Source organism: Corvus brachyrhynchos, unplaced genomic scaffold, assembly GCF_000691975.1.
Source record: "Corvus brachyrhynchos isolate BGI_N302 unplaced genomic scaffold, ASM69197v1 scaffold44, whole genome shotgun sequence".
In the NCBI taxonomy this organism is placed as follows: Eukaryota; Metazoa; Chordata; class Aves; order Passeriformes; family Corvidae; genus Corvus; species Corvus brachyrhynchos.
Genome location: NW_008238359.1, coordinates 5439012 through 5456078, shown reverse-complemented (window position 1 = coordinate 5456078; position 17067 = coordinate 5439012). Strand labels below are relative to the sequence as shown.

The following is a 17067-nucleotide window of genomic DNA, read 5'->3' as shown; positions in this document are numbered from 1 at the left end:
CAAGGTTTCCTCCCTTAAAGGATGGAGGTACATCCCACCAGATCACACCGTGTCCCAGCTTAAGCAAATAAATCTTTACAGAGCATTTATAACCCATTGGTCTGCATCTTGTTTGTTGCTGTTTGAGCTACATGAAAATGCTGTAAGACAGCAACATTCGCATTTTCTCCTAGAAGAACTCAGCATTATTTTTGTTTGATCATTTTCTGTTCCTACTGGCTCACTTCCCAGAACGTGTAGATGCTTTGCAACAACTAATTCATTTTATTCAGTGCACTCTACATTTTCATTGGGTAATAACACCTGACCTTTACAAGATCTCCCATTTTGCACAGACACTAGCCACCTTCAAGCTGGCTTAGCAGAGTGGTTTGATTTGGGGTTTTGTGTTTGGGCTTTTCCCCTCCTTCTCTCTTGACACATTTTGCCTCCCTTTCCACTGAGCCTCCTTGGCATTACCTACTCAGTCTGTTAAGTGACAGTGGCTACTTTGCTCGTCAGTTGGGAACCACTGCTGTGGTATGACTCTTCAGTCTTCCCACATACCTATGACTTCACTGACTGCAACTGAAATTCTGTATGTCAGGAGAAGAGAAACTCCTACATGCAGACTGTATTTTAGATTTATTCTACAGCTTGTTTCTTGCTCATTTCTTTCACCCAGAGTGCATATTTAAACTTAGAGATTTAAAAGCACAAATTCTCAGTGGATCTAAGGCTCCTACAAATTGGTGGGTTTTTTTAAGTGGAGTTGAGTTGTGCAGGGTTTACCTCAGTGCAGGATTTAAGCTTGCTCTATGTGAGTCATATTTGTTCTAATCCCCTGCTTTAGAATTTATTTAGTAAATAATCATCTTCTGAGCAAAGCTTTGTTTAGCTTATATTTCATTACAACGAATCTAACATTTCTTCTTGGCAAATAGGAAAGGTGATCTTAAGGACCAGATCTTGCGTTTCTCTTCCTCATACAACATCAGGCCTACACAAACAGATAGAATATTACAACTGTAAGGGTTGTTACTAGCTCTCTTTCAGTTATGGTGGATACACTTAAGAAGACAGTAAACATACGGTGTAATTCATCTTCTTTAACATTTTACATCTGGGCAATGCCAAAGATATGAATGATCTACAGCAGAGCAACTTTCCCTTTAATAAGCATCCACATCCCAGGCTGACTCTGTATGTAAGGTGTGGGAGTAACTCCCAGATTTAGACACCAATCTGGAGAGTGAGAAGAGAGGACTGAAACTCTGATTTTCTCTAGCACAGCATCCAGCTATTTGCAACTTGAACATCAGATACTCAAATGACTACAGTTTGGTCAGATGATGATATTATTGCTTGTGCTCTGACTTTAGAGCACACTTGTAATTTAACCATTTTTAACTGACTGTAAACTTATTCTGAATTCAAGAATCTCTCTCTTTCTGGGAGATCTCTTGAAACCACAAGACATATTAAAAATTTTCTAATAAGTGTGTGATGTAAGCTCAAGGTTCAAGGTCCTCCTCCCTGCTTGACATAAAAAATTACTGAAGTACTAATGATATTCTGTTACTTTGTTTCTTGAGATGGTTTTTTCCTCTAGATTTAAACTCATAGATAATTTGAAAAAAACCAAATTTATGGGACTGTATTTTCCTACTGTACCTTCACATTTTTGTGTAAAAAATACTGAAATGTACACTTCTCCCTTTCTCTTGGCAAATGCCCGGACCAAAAATTGCATGTCCATCAATGCAGGCAGTATTTAACTCAGCTCAGATCAGTATCTTTAATCTCAGTCCTCCTAGTACTTCTACTGATTCCTAGATGCTACAGTGACAGCTGCATTTGAAATGTGAACGGAAAAATAAAGAGTGATGCTCTGCCATCAGAACTGCTGTGGTAGTTCTGCCTACTGGGAAAGTGTCCTTTTTCCTTAACACTTCTTTGTACGTTGGATCATTTGACGGGAGCTGTTTCCTAATAGTTTTGCATTTGTTAGGTGTGAATAGGGACAGTGCTAAAGTCCAGAAAAGCACTTCATGCTTCCTTCAAATTCAGCACTGAATCTAAATAACACACTTTCAAGGCTCCTACTCAAACTAAATAACACACTTTCAAGGCTCCTACTCAATTAAAAGGACACTGAGGTTGTGACATACTGACAAAAAATACAGTTAAAGCTGATTCACTAATTTCATGCTCTTTGGAGAAAGGGAAGAACACAGAACATGTTGCTACTGGAATGCTTCATTAGCAAAACTTCCCAAATTTGACTTATTACAGTCCATCTGCAAAGATCCTACCTGTTGCCTGATTTAGTAACCATTTAACAACTCTGGTAGCTTAAGAATCTGATAAAGCTACACATTAGGCTAAAAGGGCAAATGGGGGAGCAAACTGTAACCTGTATTATTTCTGGGGTCAGAACGGATGATCCAGCGGTTTGTGCTGGCCTGTGGCTCTGGGACTGTTGCTGTAAGAAACAGGGCAAATGGGGTGGAGGGAAGTGCTTGTTCATACACCAGTTTAGAGCTGGACCAGGGCTCAGGGCAGTGTAGGCAGACCTGAATTTGGCTGTCCCAAAGACACAGATAGCACTCATTGCCCCTGGACAGGTGGCACTGGATGTGGGAGAGGAGATTGCTGCTGTGAGAAGTGGCCCAGCTACAGGGAGAGCAAGACCATCTTTCAGGGCAATGCTGCCACAGGCAAATCCTCATTGTGCCAAGAGTCTGTTGGCTCCACTCAGCTCTCCAGTCAGTGAGGAGAGAGAGGAGAGTCAGCTTGAATGGCTACAATGTGAAGTGCCCCCAAGCCAACCAAGGCCAAACCAGCATATTTATCAAATAAAGACACCAGTTTGAAGAACTACTGTTTGTCTGCTTCATACATTCCCTAGACTGAATCAATGGAGTAAATGGAGCTGGTGATTTTCCTTCTACCTCATTCCAACACCTTGCCAAGTGCTGTATCTGGGACTCATACATATTCTAACCTTCAAATATTGAAGCAGTCCTTTCCTTTCCAAAGCACTTGGACATGTTGAAAGGACTGGATAGATCTTTGGGAGTAAACTTCAAACACCTGGAAACTTCTCCTTTGCTCACATACTGAGAAATCAAAGCAAGGTAAATGGACAGCCCTGTTTAAAAAAAACATCTAAAACCTCATATCCAAAGACTGATACACTTCATGTTTAGCTGGCCAAGATCAAAAAACTCTGATCTACAAAATCTTGCCTAATCCACTTAGGTATCCCAGGGGATGCAGATACCAAAGGTTTTACTGCTGAAGTGATTTAGATACCTAAAATTCTGCCAACTCATCCACCCACTGTGCAAGTGGGCACCTACATGACGGGAAGGAATTGTTTTAACACACAGACACCCCTCCCTTTTGAGCTTTCTACTGACTCTCTTTGGGCATCCATGGTCAGACTTGGTAGGAGAACTTCTGTGAGTCTGATTACTTAACACTTAAGTGTCTCCATGAATCATGAGTCTCTCCAAATATCATGAGTTTGTGAGATCCGTGATGGATGCAAAGACAATAAGGACAGTTTGGGATGAGTTTTGTTGCGACGACCTTTCACATACATGGAGCAAGGACTTCTTCTATTAATATAAGCAGTATATTGAAATTTTAGTTTAAAAGTTTTCAAAATGAGTTCAGAAATGGACTAAAAGGCTGAGAATACAAAAAACACTTGAGAATACACGAAAGCTGCTGGAAGTCTTAGATGCTTTTGAGAGCTCAAAAATGAAAACAAGAAAGTAAACCTCAAAATCAAATAATTTCTGAATACAAAAATACCAAAGATGGAGATATTATATCTGACAGTTTGATGCTAATTTTTGGTCATAGAAATAAAGAATATCTATATTAAATGAATAAATATTCTGCAGTTTTTGTATGAGAAAAAACTGCAGAATTTTACAAAGCTACACCACTGTTATTTTTCACTTTATGTTTATAACAAAAATTGTAGTATTGATTGAATTTAGAGAACATGATAACAAAAAAAGCCCTGATCCTATAAGTAAAGCACAGTTAAGAAACTGAAATGCTGACATACGATACAACAGTGAAAATACTATTTCAGCAACCCAGTCCATGTCTTTATCACTTGAATGCTTTTAGTGCTGGCCCCTTTAGAGAGACAGCAATTCTTTCTGTCAGCCAGCAGCAGCTTTGCTTTTCTGCATAAGTCAGGATAATCACTGTTTGCTTCTAGACAATAACAGATTTACTAAAAAGTAGAAACTCAAGCTGGAAAGTAACACTGGAACTGCTCAATTTTAACAGACTACACATCTTAAAAAAAACCCAGACCCCAAAACACAAATAAACGAGGAAGGCATTAATAAGAGAACTTTATCACCTCAAAGAAAGTGTGCTAATAGCTCTAGAAACTATAATAAAGGAGCCAGATCAGCTTCTCTGTCAATATCAATTGAGCATAATTTCAGTGGATCCAGGCCAGCTTAAACCTTCTCAGATTTTCTTCTGTTCTGTTTATGGGAACACAAATTGTATGCTTCCATGTTGAGTCATGAACTTATTGCCTTGGACATCTGAGACAGTGATGTGCATAAGACTATTATCATCATACTATTATTTATGCTATTTATTTAAATATTTTTTCCTTTGCCTCCTCTTAGCAAGTGTCTTGGCTTTAAGATTTAAAATAATAACACACTTTTTCCTAGAGTGAGTGTTCTTCCATTCCCGCCCACAGTGTTGCCCCGTCACCACTGTTTTTGTACTTGGAGGTGAGAGGAAGGTGAGAAGACCAGCATCAAGACTTCTGAGTACTGGGTCTGGTTCTTCTTTTCCACAGATTTACAGTGTGAAGCTGTGTGAGCCAGAACGAGTCAGTCTCATCATCCTATGACAGCTATGCAGAGATAAGGCTGCCACATTAACACTGTGTCTTTGGCTATGCCTGCCAAGGGCCCAGCATCGTACAACCCTGGAAGCCTTTGAAACTACTCTAATACACATGGAAAGTGAACAAGTGTACAAAAAGACATGAACTGATAATACTAGTATTTTATGTCTTCTCTTTAGAAATTTTTTTTTAACGTTTGAGTCAATTTTTTTTTGCTGAAAGTACCCTTTTTAGATGATATGGGGTTCAATTCTATAGCTGTCTGATGTTGCAAGCATTTACACAGCAGGTTAATGATGGTGACAAATCTTGTGGTAATCTGTGGTAATTTTGTAAGAAATAAACAAACATGCAGTGGTTAGGTACAGTTCATCGTACCTTTGGCTCCTTTCTCTTCCTCTGCCGTGTCTGATGTTTGCCACTGCCAGGGACACAGCCCTGTACAAAGCCGGCTTGGGATTTTATATCTTATGGCAAACGCTATGCTTTTAATAAATCCAAAAAATCAGTTAAATTTACTTATCAGCTAAATTCATGACTCAACAGCAAAAACCTGCACACATTTTTGATGCTGCAGTGGGCCTTACTGACTGGAGAAAGTGCTGCTCAAAAAGCCTTGCTCCCTTCATGATGCACTGAATAACAGAACAAGTGATACTGCTATTTCTTATCAGTCATACAGCTCCCTTGAGCTCATTCAAAGGAAATTAAAAACACAGATTTCAATACTAGGGAAGCAAAGACACATTCACATTTTATTAGGTTTTATTACTTTGAATATATCTACCTGTTTTTATTGAAATATTTTCCATACCCATTTTCAGGAACCTTTCAGAAATAATGACACAGGCATATTTACTGATTTTACTGATTGCTCTGCACTTTAAAACTTCAGCACAGTAGGGCTATTAATGTCTTTATTCTTTCATATTGGTTGGTTGTCTCCCTTTACCAATATACAGCTATGTACATTTCAGCCTGTATTCTAATTAGAAGTTCACCCTACGTATTTGTTCTGCAGCTGGATTGCTTGCCTTAATATCACCACTAAATTTATTTTCTTTTGCTTTATTACTGAGTATAATGCTTTCTCCATGTGTTACACCATTAGATACAGTCCTCATTTTGTGTTAGTTGTGAAAAGACCCCTGAAAATATATCTTCTGTCCATGATACATTCAGGAGACTAATAACATGTTCTACTTCTAGACACAGGGAATATAATTCCAAGCCAAAGTAGTCTCTAGAAGTTTTAGATTCAAAGAGTCTCTTCCTCCTAATGAAAGAGATGTACTAAAACAAATCAAGCTATTACTGAGCAAAAGAACTATGTATCCTACTGAGGTGTTATTCTACCTGCTCTCTTAAAGCCTACCCTTGGTTCAGGAAGTGTCAGCTTGGACCTTCTCAGATGGAAATTTCTTCAACTTCTTCCAACCACTGAAGAAAACTCCAAGCAATTCAACAGCTTTTGAAAATAACCCCTCACAAGACTTTGAGGAGTTTTATCCTGCACTGAATTTTACTGCATTCTCAAAAAATAACCTCCCTCTTATTTTGCCTGATGCACCCTGAACTAAACAGGAGTGTTTGTGGCACTCTAATTCCCTGAGGCCCAGACCGAGCTAACATTTTGGATAACATGTTGTGTGTACATGTTGTGTGTACACATGTATGTACACTTGTTGTGTGCACACATGTCCTAGAAGGGGCAAGGCGAATAAAGAGCAGAGTTTCAGATCTGAAGCAGCCATACCCCTACACATGGTCTGCCTTGGCAGCACAGTGTGAGATCTTGGAAAAGTTGGACACATCTCTTCAGCCCTGGCATCCAACTTGCACAGCCATGCTCACCCAGAAGAGCAGCTTATGACTCATTAACCTTGATAGCTCTGTAGGAATTACTGTTTTGTACAGTGCAGACACATTTCAAGAAATCTCTGGTGTTTTAGGCACAAAATGACTCTGTCAAGGTGAAAAAAAAAAAAAAAACACAAAAGCACTTCCCTGCCTCGGAATCCTCTTTCTTCAACAAACATTTATGTGAGACATTGCAAAGGAACAAAACCTACTTTCTATTAATAGCTAAGCTAATTCATTTAGTTATTTTGATGCTTCAGGCTAGTGGTGGAAGACCATATTTTCAGAAATTTATTCAATTTCCATGATTCCCCATCCAAAATCATTGCCCTGGGGCATGTGTTACTTATTTTTGCTTCGTTGTTTTTTTCTTGCTTCTGCTTTTTACCAAGCGTAGTTCTATTTCTTGGGAGCTGAGCACATTTCACTGATATCTTAATGAAGATGCTGGCTTAGCTTGCTTAAGACATGAGTTGGGCATGAAGAAACAACACAGAGCTGACCACTTCTAGAGTTTCCCAGGCCTGGCAATACTGGGAAGGCAGTTTGGTATTCTCAGCTAACCCTGTAACTACCTTGGGTAGGTATTCCTCTTTTCCAGATTGTAAATGATGGCAAATGATTCCTACCTGCCTTCAGCTGTTTATAAATTTCCTCCTGAGTGTCCCACCTGTCAGCTACATGGTACATGTGAGTGTTTCCAAATCCCTCTCAATGAGAATGAACGAGCTTAGCCTGTGTTCTCTATTTACACTAACCTGGCTGAGTCTGACTGATCCAGAATGGAAAGCACTCTGACACAAGTATATGGATACAGAGCTGGGAGCACACTGGGGCAGATGGCATCTGCCCCAGTATTGTTGTATGAAGAAGATGCCACCTTCTACTACACTGTGCTGGGAAAAGAAAAAAGGGTACAATCCTACTTCATCATCTCCAGAAACAACAGCAACTTAATGCGACTAAGGAGGATCAGGACCCACCTAGGAATTATGTGAGGATCTTTTTGAAATAAAACTGGCAATGTAGATCAGTCTGACCCACCTGATTTTCAGACAAAAATGAAAAAAAAAAAAGACATTGCTTAATCAGGGCTCAAAATTCCCAAGTGAATTTCTGTGAAAACTTCCACAAAAACTTTCACAGCACATCATATGCCAGTTTTGTACTTATACTCAATGGAATTCTAATACTCAGAGTGGGAAGAGATAAAAAAGGGGTTCCTAAAAGAGACTTGGGGAAATAAAAAGTTTCTTACTGAAAATAGTGTGATGTGGAAGCTAATGTGATTTTATTAATTCCATAAACCAGCATGAAAGTTGTAGCCTACAGCAAAAAAACCCAACAAAACCACAACCCACAAATAATTTAGAATCATTGTAAGCCAAAGCAGAAAATTAAACAGTAGCAAGAATACCAATAGTACCAGAGGTAACCATTCACAGAACAGAACAGCCTTACAGACTACCAAAAGTAGAGATCAGAAGGACCATCAGTAACAGAAACAGAATCTTGGCGAAAGTGATATGAAAATAAACATGGATATACTTCCTCAGGCTGAACTGTTTTGCTATTATGATTAATACAATTTCCTAACACTGGAAATACCATTAATAAATGATTCACTCCTTGATTTCAAAATCTGCCAGGTAAAAACTACCTCCCCCCATAACTGCCACTTTCCTACACTCAGCTGTGCTGCTCTTCCAGTCAAGGATATCTTCAGCCATCTCCTAAGGTTGTCTGGGACACTCTATTGAATTAAAAAGAAGAATTCAGCAAAGACCAGAAACAAAACTATCCATTTTTGCAACTTAAAAAAAACCCTTAAAACAATCCCAAATATCCTGAACAAAAAAGAAAAGAAGAAAATGGATTAAAACATTCCCACTTATGTATTGATCTTTTCTAAGAGGCAATATTGAGAGCAGCTGCAGAATTGTGTTAGTTTGCTAGAGCTTCCTGATTAAAGGGGGATTACCATTTCTAATACAAACAGGTAATAGGGAATGGTTCAGCACATTACAAGCTTGAATGAATTTAAACAAGACAAATACATATATTACCTCAGGATAAGTCATGCTTCCTGCATCCCTCTTCGCTTATTATAGGGAATATTTTGAGCTCTCTGCAGTATGTTGTGCATTTGTCCACTAATTAGAAATGGGGAATATAACTATGGCCTGGATCCTCAAAAATGTTGTTTAACTTGAGCATCAGATCATGTAAAATTGAAATAATGTCTGGAAAAGAACTGTAATACCATAAATGCCTTGAAATTACTGCTGATATCACTGACCTCACCATTCACAGAACCACCAAAACCCACCCTTATGGCATGAAAGACTTAGCTAGAAAAGGTCTCCTTAATCAAATCCAAGTCCTGCTTTTACAGAAAAACAAACCCTAAAATACAGTGCACAAACTGTTCAAATACTTTCCTACAATAAGTTCCATTTTGGCATTTCTCAGCTGTTGGAAGGCCACTCATAGCACCCAATTCTCAAATAGGTAGACTAATTCTTCTAGCTGAACACGGTTGAAGCTGACTTATTGGCTTTTACCCCAGCACTGTTCCTCTGTGTAAATTGCTCTTTTCTGTTGTATATTGATTCTCATGACAGATTTAGAGAGAAAACACAACTTCACCCACCAATTTCCATTTTGCTAAATAAACAATACAATCTTAGTTAACAAAGAAAATATCAGAGTCAGTCCTACAGGAAGCAGATCTCTGCTGTCTCCCTGCTGTGCTGGTGAGCCATGTTGCAGACAAGGCTTATAGATCAATAGAAAATGGAAGTGCTGAAAACTTCCCACCTGATATCCAGGCTTCTAATATTCTTTCATGATTCTGACGAGCAACCCAGAATAAGAATAGCAACCTCTACAGCTTTTCCCAAGGACCAGTTGTTTGTTCTCGTGCCAGTATGTTTAGTTTAGGAAACACATTCCTGTTTGCCTGTTTATCTATCTATCTATCTATCTATCTATCTATCTATCTATCTACCTACCTATCTATCTGTCTATTTATCTATCTATCTATCTGTCTGTCTGTCTCAGGCTGGTTTCTCCACAGCTCTCTGATTTTCTGCTTCACTACTTGTAACTGCTCAGGGTGATCCAGGTAGGGAAAAACAGTGGATCAAGATGATCCAAGATGATGCTTACGATGTTTATGATTAAACAGCTTTTAGCACTAACAAATGTCACATCCATACAGATTTCAGAGACAGTTTGAACAGGACTGATCAAAACCAATAAACACTTCAGAAATTTTTTTGACAATGATGAATGATTTAAGTTTCCTATACACAGTCATCCAAGAAAGAGATGTACTCAGATCAAATGAGAGAATCAGGGGAGATCGTCTGGGAGTGTATTATGGTCTGGGATTTATGATCAAGTTCCTAAATGTGGTCTGTGTTGGGACAATTGACTGCACCTTCTGAAGCAAATGGAGATGATTTAGCTTAGACTGCAATGCTAAAGGGCGGTATCGAATTGCACTGCCTAGCATTTTCCAAGGACAAACAGGACTCTCTTACATGGGTGCCAGGCATCAGAAACTTGCAACTGGAGCACAAGCCTGATTTTTCAGAAGTAATAGGAGATGAAGAGGTTGCCAGTGAGTGAGCAGAAAGCCTTTGGGGGCCCTAAGTCACAATTAGATCTTTTCACAGATGTTTGCTAATTTGTTATTAAAGATCCTCAGAGATGGAGACATTTCAACCACCCCAAACAGTCTATTCTCATGGTTCACTCTCCTTTCTGCAGCTGCATTTTTCCCTAATGTCTCATCTTAAGTTCTTTTGGTGCTTTTTAAGACTGTTCATTCTAATTCACAATGAATACAAGAAAACAATGCAGTGCACTGAAATATTTAAAGAACAACACTACAGTAAAATTACAAAAAGTAATGAAAAAGAGGAATGCAACTAAACAGGCAAGCAGGGATGGTTTTGAAAAGGTAAACCTTTTGAAAAAGTCTGTAAGTGTCAGAAATGAGACCTTAAAGAAGATTACTGTATATGAATTGGGACAGATGAAGCTCATTACTGCCCATGGCCTACATGCTATAAAACGGGTTAGTATTGCTACAGAAACCTTTTTGGTGCATCCCTGTAATTAGCACAAAAGTGCTATTATTGTAATTAACCGAATCCCCTAGTACCTAGTGCAATGTTCATGGCTTAAGCAGGTTAATGTGAAAATTAATTTGTGCTAATTCACACAAGATCAGTGATGCCCAAACCAATCTGGCTGCAGTGGCATTTTGTGAAATAGCAGTATTTTCCTGTTGACTTGCACAAGGCACTGAAGCTTCAAGAATGTCACATAAACCCATCTTAGCTTTCACTTGTGATAAAACTGTTGTGATAGTTTTCCATCATCTTGGGATAAATGTATTGTGAGACTCACTCCGAAGTGACTAAGTGATGCACTAGCTCTTGACATATCAATTAATAGGATAAAAGATTTGGGAAGGTTCTTTAGCCTGATCAAGGAGCTGGTCTCAGAACAGACTTTTCTCCAGGATGAGTTACTTTTCACCTTGTCTGACTTCAAGCGCAAAGCACAGTGCTGCATGCACACAAGCAAGAAGACAAAATTCTTTTGCGCACAAAACCTTAAGTCCAAGTGACTGTAGGATAATTCAGAGGGACTTGAATTCTTCTCAACTTAGTCATGGACAAGATGGGAAAATAATAAAAAACAACTACCTGGAGGACTGAGACAGAACACGGTTGAAGTCAAGCCACATCAGAGGGCGGTTCAGTGTAAAGGGACAGGAAGAGAGAAGACAACTTGTTTCTGTGCTTGTTGCTTTTTATTCTCCCACTAAAATAGAACATCTTGCAGTGGACAGACAATTTCTGTTCCCTGTTAGCTTTAGGGTGGAGAAACACTGTCATCACCTGTCAGTGCAATAGGGCAAATTAAGCTTCACAGCATGAACTAAACTGTCTTGTAGTGGTGACTATTGTTGCACTTTCTGGACAGTGACTGGCTATGCTAGGAATGCCTAATTAGGGCTTTTTTTCTCTCTTTTCTGCAGTTGGTGTTAAATTAACTTTTGCACCTTGCCTAGCTTGCCTTCCTTCAAAGGGATGCAGTCCCATATGAGTGGTTATTACGAGCATCTCGAACCATCACTCCTTAAGCCAAAGCTGCAGTCTTTGGTCATCCTCCTGCAGACGTGCTATCACAATTATGTGAGGGCAACACAGCAGAAGCCTCACAATCAAATTCCATTCCTGGATCCCTGCTTGTTCCCTGGCCTCTTACCCACCACCGTGAGGTGGGCAGATGACAAGGCAAATCATAAAGGCTGAGTTCAGCCTGTTGGGGTTAATCTTCTAGAGACCCTAAAAAGAGGCTTACCCACAGCTCCATTCAGGGCCACCATCCTCCAGAGAACCTTCTCTCCCACTGAGTACAGAGAAGCCTGGTGGATAAAACTTCCTTGCCCTTGCCAACAACAGCAGGGTTCTGAGGCCTTTCTGTCCTGTCTGCTCAACACAACAAATCAAAGCCCAGATGCTCCCTCTCTTGACCCTTTCTGTTGCACCCTTGGAATACAACTTCATGGAACGCTGCATTTAATGGTAATCCTAAACTGTGTGTGCCTGCCCCCACCGCCCCATCGGTTCCCATCTGTTGATGGGACGAGAGTTAAAGTTTAGCTCTGTTTTTAAGGAGCATAACACTGGGCTCAGTCAGCTCTGACAAGGAGATGGGTACAAGTGGGTAGAGGTTTTCTTCACAGCTTTCCCAGCCCCTGTATAACAAGAAAGCCTGCAAAGCTTCAGGTTTTCCAGTCCCTCCACCCCCTTTTCTGCTTCCTGGGCTCATCCATCCATCCAGAGGCTAAGTGAGAGCTAGGCATCCTCCTTGCACCTCCTACAGCCCTCAGTACTCTGGGGCTGATGAGCAAGAACTCTTCTCCACTTGCAAACTGCCCAGCATATGTCAGTGTGCCCTGTGCCTTGTACTTTGCCTATCCAGAGGGGTTAATCTCTGCATTTCTTTCCTCCTTTCAGTCCTCTCCCTCACCTCTCCATCACTACTCATAAACTACCTGTAAAATAGTTTTTAAAGAATACATAAGGCTGCTTTCTCCTCCTTCTCTTCAGCATCACTGTTCTTTTGTCTGTTTCCCAAAGCCTTCAGTGTCCTATCCACTGCAGATCTGGAAGGGTCATGAACTGTTTGAGAACCATGTAAACTTCATTTTCCTTTTTATATATGAATCTGTTTTTTTTTCTCTTTGTTTCTGTAACTTCAGCCAGACACTGAGGTTGTTGTGTCCAATTTGTCTCCATTCTTACATCAGATATCCATCTGAAGAGTGGCCCATGATGATTTCAGGTGCATTTTGCTACCATTATTTTAATTTTCCTTTTCACAAGGCCACTTAGTTGAAAATCAAGTGAGGGGAGGCTGAGCTGGGAGAGAAAACAATAAAGTGAATAAAGGGCAGTGAAACAGACTCTTTTTTTCTATAAAAAGTGATGTGAAGGTCTCTGGAACCTAGGTAAATCACATTGGTTTATATAATTAAACTTTTTTAATACTATTAGGAAAGGAGATGTGAATGTGTAAAATTGCAAAGGACAATAGATAAAGTTTTGTTATTTTCTTAAAGGTAAACAGAAAGCTGAGATTACCTTGCAATTTAAAGCTTAGAAGATACATATGAAGAGGTTCTAATGACATTGCAAATACAGCTTTAAAATCTTTTATAGTCAACTTTCAACAGGACATAATAGTTCTGTTCATTACAAAAAAATATGTGTCTTTGAAATTACGAGCCTAGCTTGACTTTCATGTGTTATTAGCTCTCAGTGGAACTGAAGCATTTAAATTGATTGTAATGAGACATTAGCAGACACTATTACTGCAGCAAACCATTCCTGTTTGGAGATGGCTGGCACAGGAGGCCTCTAAAAGCATCCCAACAGGCAGCAAGTATCATGCACTGACAAAGGGAAACAAAAATTAGCTTTGGAGAGGTCTGCCATGCAGCTGGCATTGCTGTGCAGGACATGCCAAGCAGCTGCTCCGAAGGCAAAGGAGGGCAGCACCCTTCAAAGGCTGGGAAGGGATGCTGAGGGAAGTTGCTGCACATCTGTTTTTAAATATACACAAATGAATTTCTGCCAGATGCTAAACCAGAAAGAATTAAACCCCTAGTTAAAAAAAAACCAAAACCAAATTAAAGCAGACTTCTCAAAGCAATAATAATAATAGTAATAATTACTCACATATCTCTCTGACACCAGGATGCTGAAGGTGAATCTATTCTGAGAATTGTAAGACTTCTTATCTTGTGACTTCTACCTCAGCTCCTTCATCTTCAAAAGCCTCTCTCACCCCTATCAACCTTTTCTAGTTTCTGCTACAGTTTAAATATAATGCAGTGAAGGACCTATATCAGAGACTATTCTCTTTTCTCCCCTCATCTTTCTCCATTTCTTTGCTATCTAATTATGCCAACAGTGTGGAATAGTCTCTCACAATTACCCTGTTTTCATGTAGCTGGTACTAGCTCTAAGACTGCTGTTGAAGCTCGTTCATGTATACACATATCTTTTTGTTTATTCATTTCTAGTGCTTGCATAACCTAAATTTCTAAGGCAAGTAACCCGAAAAAAAGGATTATGAAATACTCTGAAGAGAAACCATTGCAAATGTGACAGCTGCTAAGAATCACTATGACTTTCCTATTCCTCCTTCCCCTAGAGGTTACTATTGTTGCTGGCTGAGGAAACAGCTGTAGCCTGCTCACGAAGGGCAGAAAAGGCCTGGAGAAGACAGATTTGCCCTTTGGCAGTTTGATGTCTTGGTGGAAAGCTTGTCAACCTTATTTACATTTTAATTTGCATGCCAGCCTCTACAAGGTTTTATATTCATATTCTGCTTTAAAGTATCTCCTTGACTATAATCACAACGACCTTTACTTGTCTTCTCCCATTACCCTCTGGGCTGCAGTCCCTGCTCACTGGGCTATTCAGGGCCTAGCAGCAAGAAATGTCAGGCTAAGCATGACATTTATCCAAACAGCTGGCTGCTTGTAAGGTAGACTTTTCTTACTTTTTAAAAAAATTATTATTTCCTGTAGGAGATTAAAGGGCAGTGTGGGCAATGGTCACATCATGCTTAAGGAGAGTGGTGAGGGAAAATCCCTTTCCTGTAAGACTGGAGCAAAACTGGCAATGTGCATCACCTGACAGTGGCTACCCTTGGGAGCACAGAAGGCAGGAGGGATGAAATTGGGCAGTGACTGATTACTATTGACATTATTTTTACCAACAGACTGACAACAGGACTTGGCAGGATTATGCTCCTGGCTAGTTAAGAGAAGCATTGCCATAAAATGCCCTGCTCCAAATAAATCAGAGCACAGGCACAGAAGTACCGTGCATGCATTAGCCCCCAGCCTGCCAAGCTGCTACAAAAATGCATACTTTTTCTTACACTCAAAATAATGCCAGTTGAAAACATACACAGATTATTCAAGGTTTTATGAACACTCTGTGGCACCTTTCAGTCATTACAGAAAAGACTTTAGCGAATATATTTTAATCAAGTAAAGCTTTCAAAGCTGCTGAAGTATCCCTGGCATAGAGAGTGGTGGTTTTGTTGTTACAGTCTAATCCTGACTTTCTGATGAATTCACCACTTCAGGATTTCCAATTACAGAAGCATCCTCTTCTCAGAGTTACAGAGAACACTTCTGGGGATACGGATATCATAAATAATTTCAAACTCCATACCGTCTACATTTCTGATTAATTTTGATAAACATTTACATATTAAAAAATGTTTGTACCCTGTGACTATGAACAGACATTGTAAGAACGATGCCAAGCTGGGCTGTACTGCTCAGGGTTAAATGAAATACCATATCTGGGGTGAAGGAGGATTTTATTTTCCTAGGTCAGATTGCAGGGACAGTAACACTGGGCTTCTGTTATACATCTGCTTTCTGGGACTATCTCCGAATTTTATTAACATGTTCCACAGTATCATAGGGAACCTGATTTCCCTTTCTCTTGAGTATCTACTTCAATGCATCATTACAGAATCTCTAATTAAATAAACAGCACCAAGCCCGAGTTGGTGTTTGCTAGTTTTTCCAAAGAAATAAATGGGAAGATTATCAGGGCAACATCTGGACTTTCACAGTTCAAGAGTTAATTTGAAGTGCTTTGCTGTCACTGGTGCAGCCTTATTAAAGCAGTGGTGAAGAAGGTTAATACATTACATATTTGTGTGGACAAATGTAGACAGCAACATTTCTCCATTTCAAGGCACAAAAAAGTCCTGTGCAAGTTAATTCTGAATTCTGCATCTCCTCAAACCTGTAGATGCAAACTGACCATATTGGCACTGGTCCTTTCTGTTCTGTAAGACAGCATGTGGCCATGACAAGAAAAAAGAAGCTATTTAGTTTTTATTTGTTTTTGACTGTTGTGAGTGCTTGACTGGTCTACTTATCCCAGGCCAGGCACCCTTTATCACAGAGATCTGTCACTGCAAGCTGTGCTAGTTTTATCAGGGGTAGAGCTAATTTTCTTCATGGTAGCTGGTATGGGACTATGGTTTGAATTTTTGTTGGCAACAGCATTGATAATACAGGAGTGTTTTCATTACTGCTGAGCAGGGCTTGCACAGAGTCAAGTCCTCTGCTGCTTCTCACCCAAGTCCAACAGTGAGGAGCCTGGGGGTGCACAAGGAGTCAGGAGGGGACACAGCTGGGACAGCCGACCCACCTGACCCAAGGGATATCCCAATCTATCAGCATGTAAAGCTCTGGGGAGAAGAAGAAATAGAAGAACATTCATACTGAGAGATGGTGTTTGCCTTCCCAAGTCCCTGTTGGCTTGATGGAGCCCTTCTGTCCTGGGGATGGCTGAACACCTCCCTGCCCATGGAAAGTGATTAATGAATTCCTTGGTTTGCTTTGCTTTTGCTTTACCTATAAAACTGTCATTACCTCAACCCAACAGTTGTCTCCCTTTTACCCTTCTAATTCTCTCCCCATCACACTGTGGGGCCGTGAGTGGGAAGTTGCACTGGACTGATTTGCAGCTGGGGTTAAACCATGACACAACATCAAGGAATATGGATCCCCAATTCTGTAATTGCTGGTGGATGACACCATACCATCAGTCTGTAATTTCAGTGCTGGCAGCTTCTGTCAACCTCTCTTAAGCTTGATTTGCCACAAATAGTTACCCTGAGTAAAGAGTGCTGACCTAAGAGCACAATCTGGTCTGGATACATGGTGACTGAGATTGAGGACCTGGGAAAGAAGG

At 40.0% G+C, this 17067-nt stretch overlaps 1 protein-coding gene across 32 annotated transcripts in view; it reads right to left on the bottom strand.

Annotated features, from left to right (window-relative positions):
- The window catches only part of DLG2 (discs large MAGUK scaffold protein 2), a 1005290-nt gene that overhangs the window by 90294 nt on the left and 897929 nt on the right, over positions 1–17067 (bottom strand). Inside the window, exon 1 of one of the 32 annotated variants that reach the window (XM_017735888.1) lies at positions 14011–14197. The exons of 30 other annotated variants lie outside the window; for them this stretch is intronic. The gene's annotated coding sequence lies outside the window, so the exon portion shown is untranslated. Of the gene's footprint in view, positions 1–11466; positions 11475–14010; positions 14198–17067 lie in introns of those variants that run through there. One more of the 32 variants, XM_017735887.1, reaches the window with a different exon arrangement.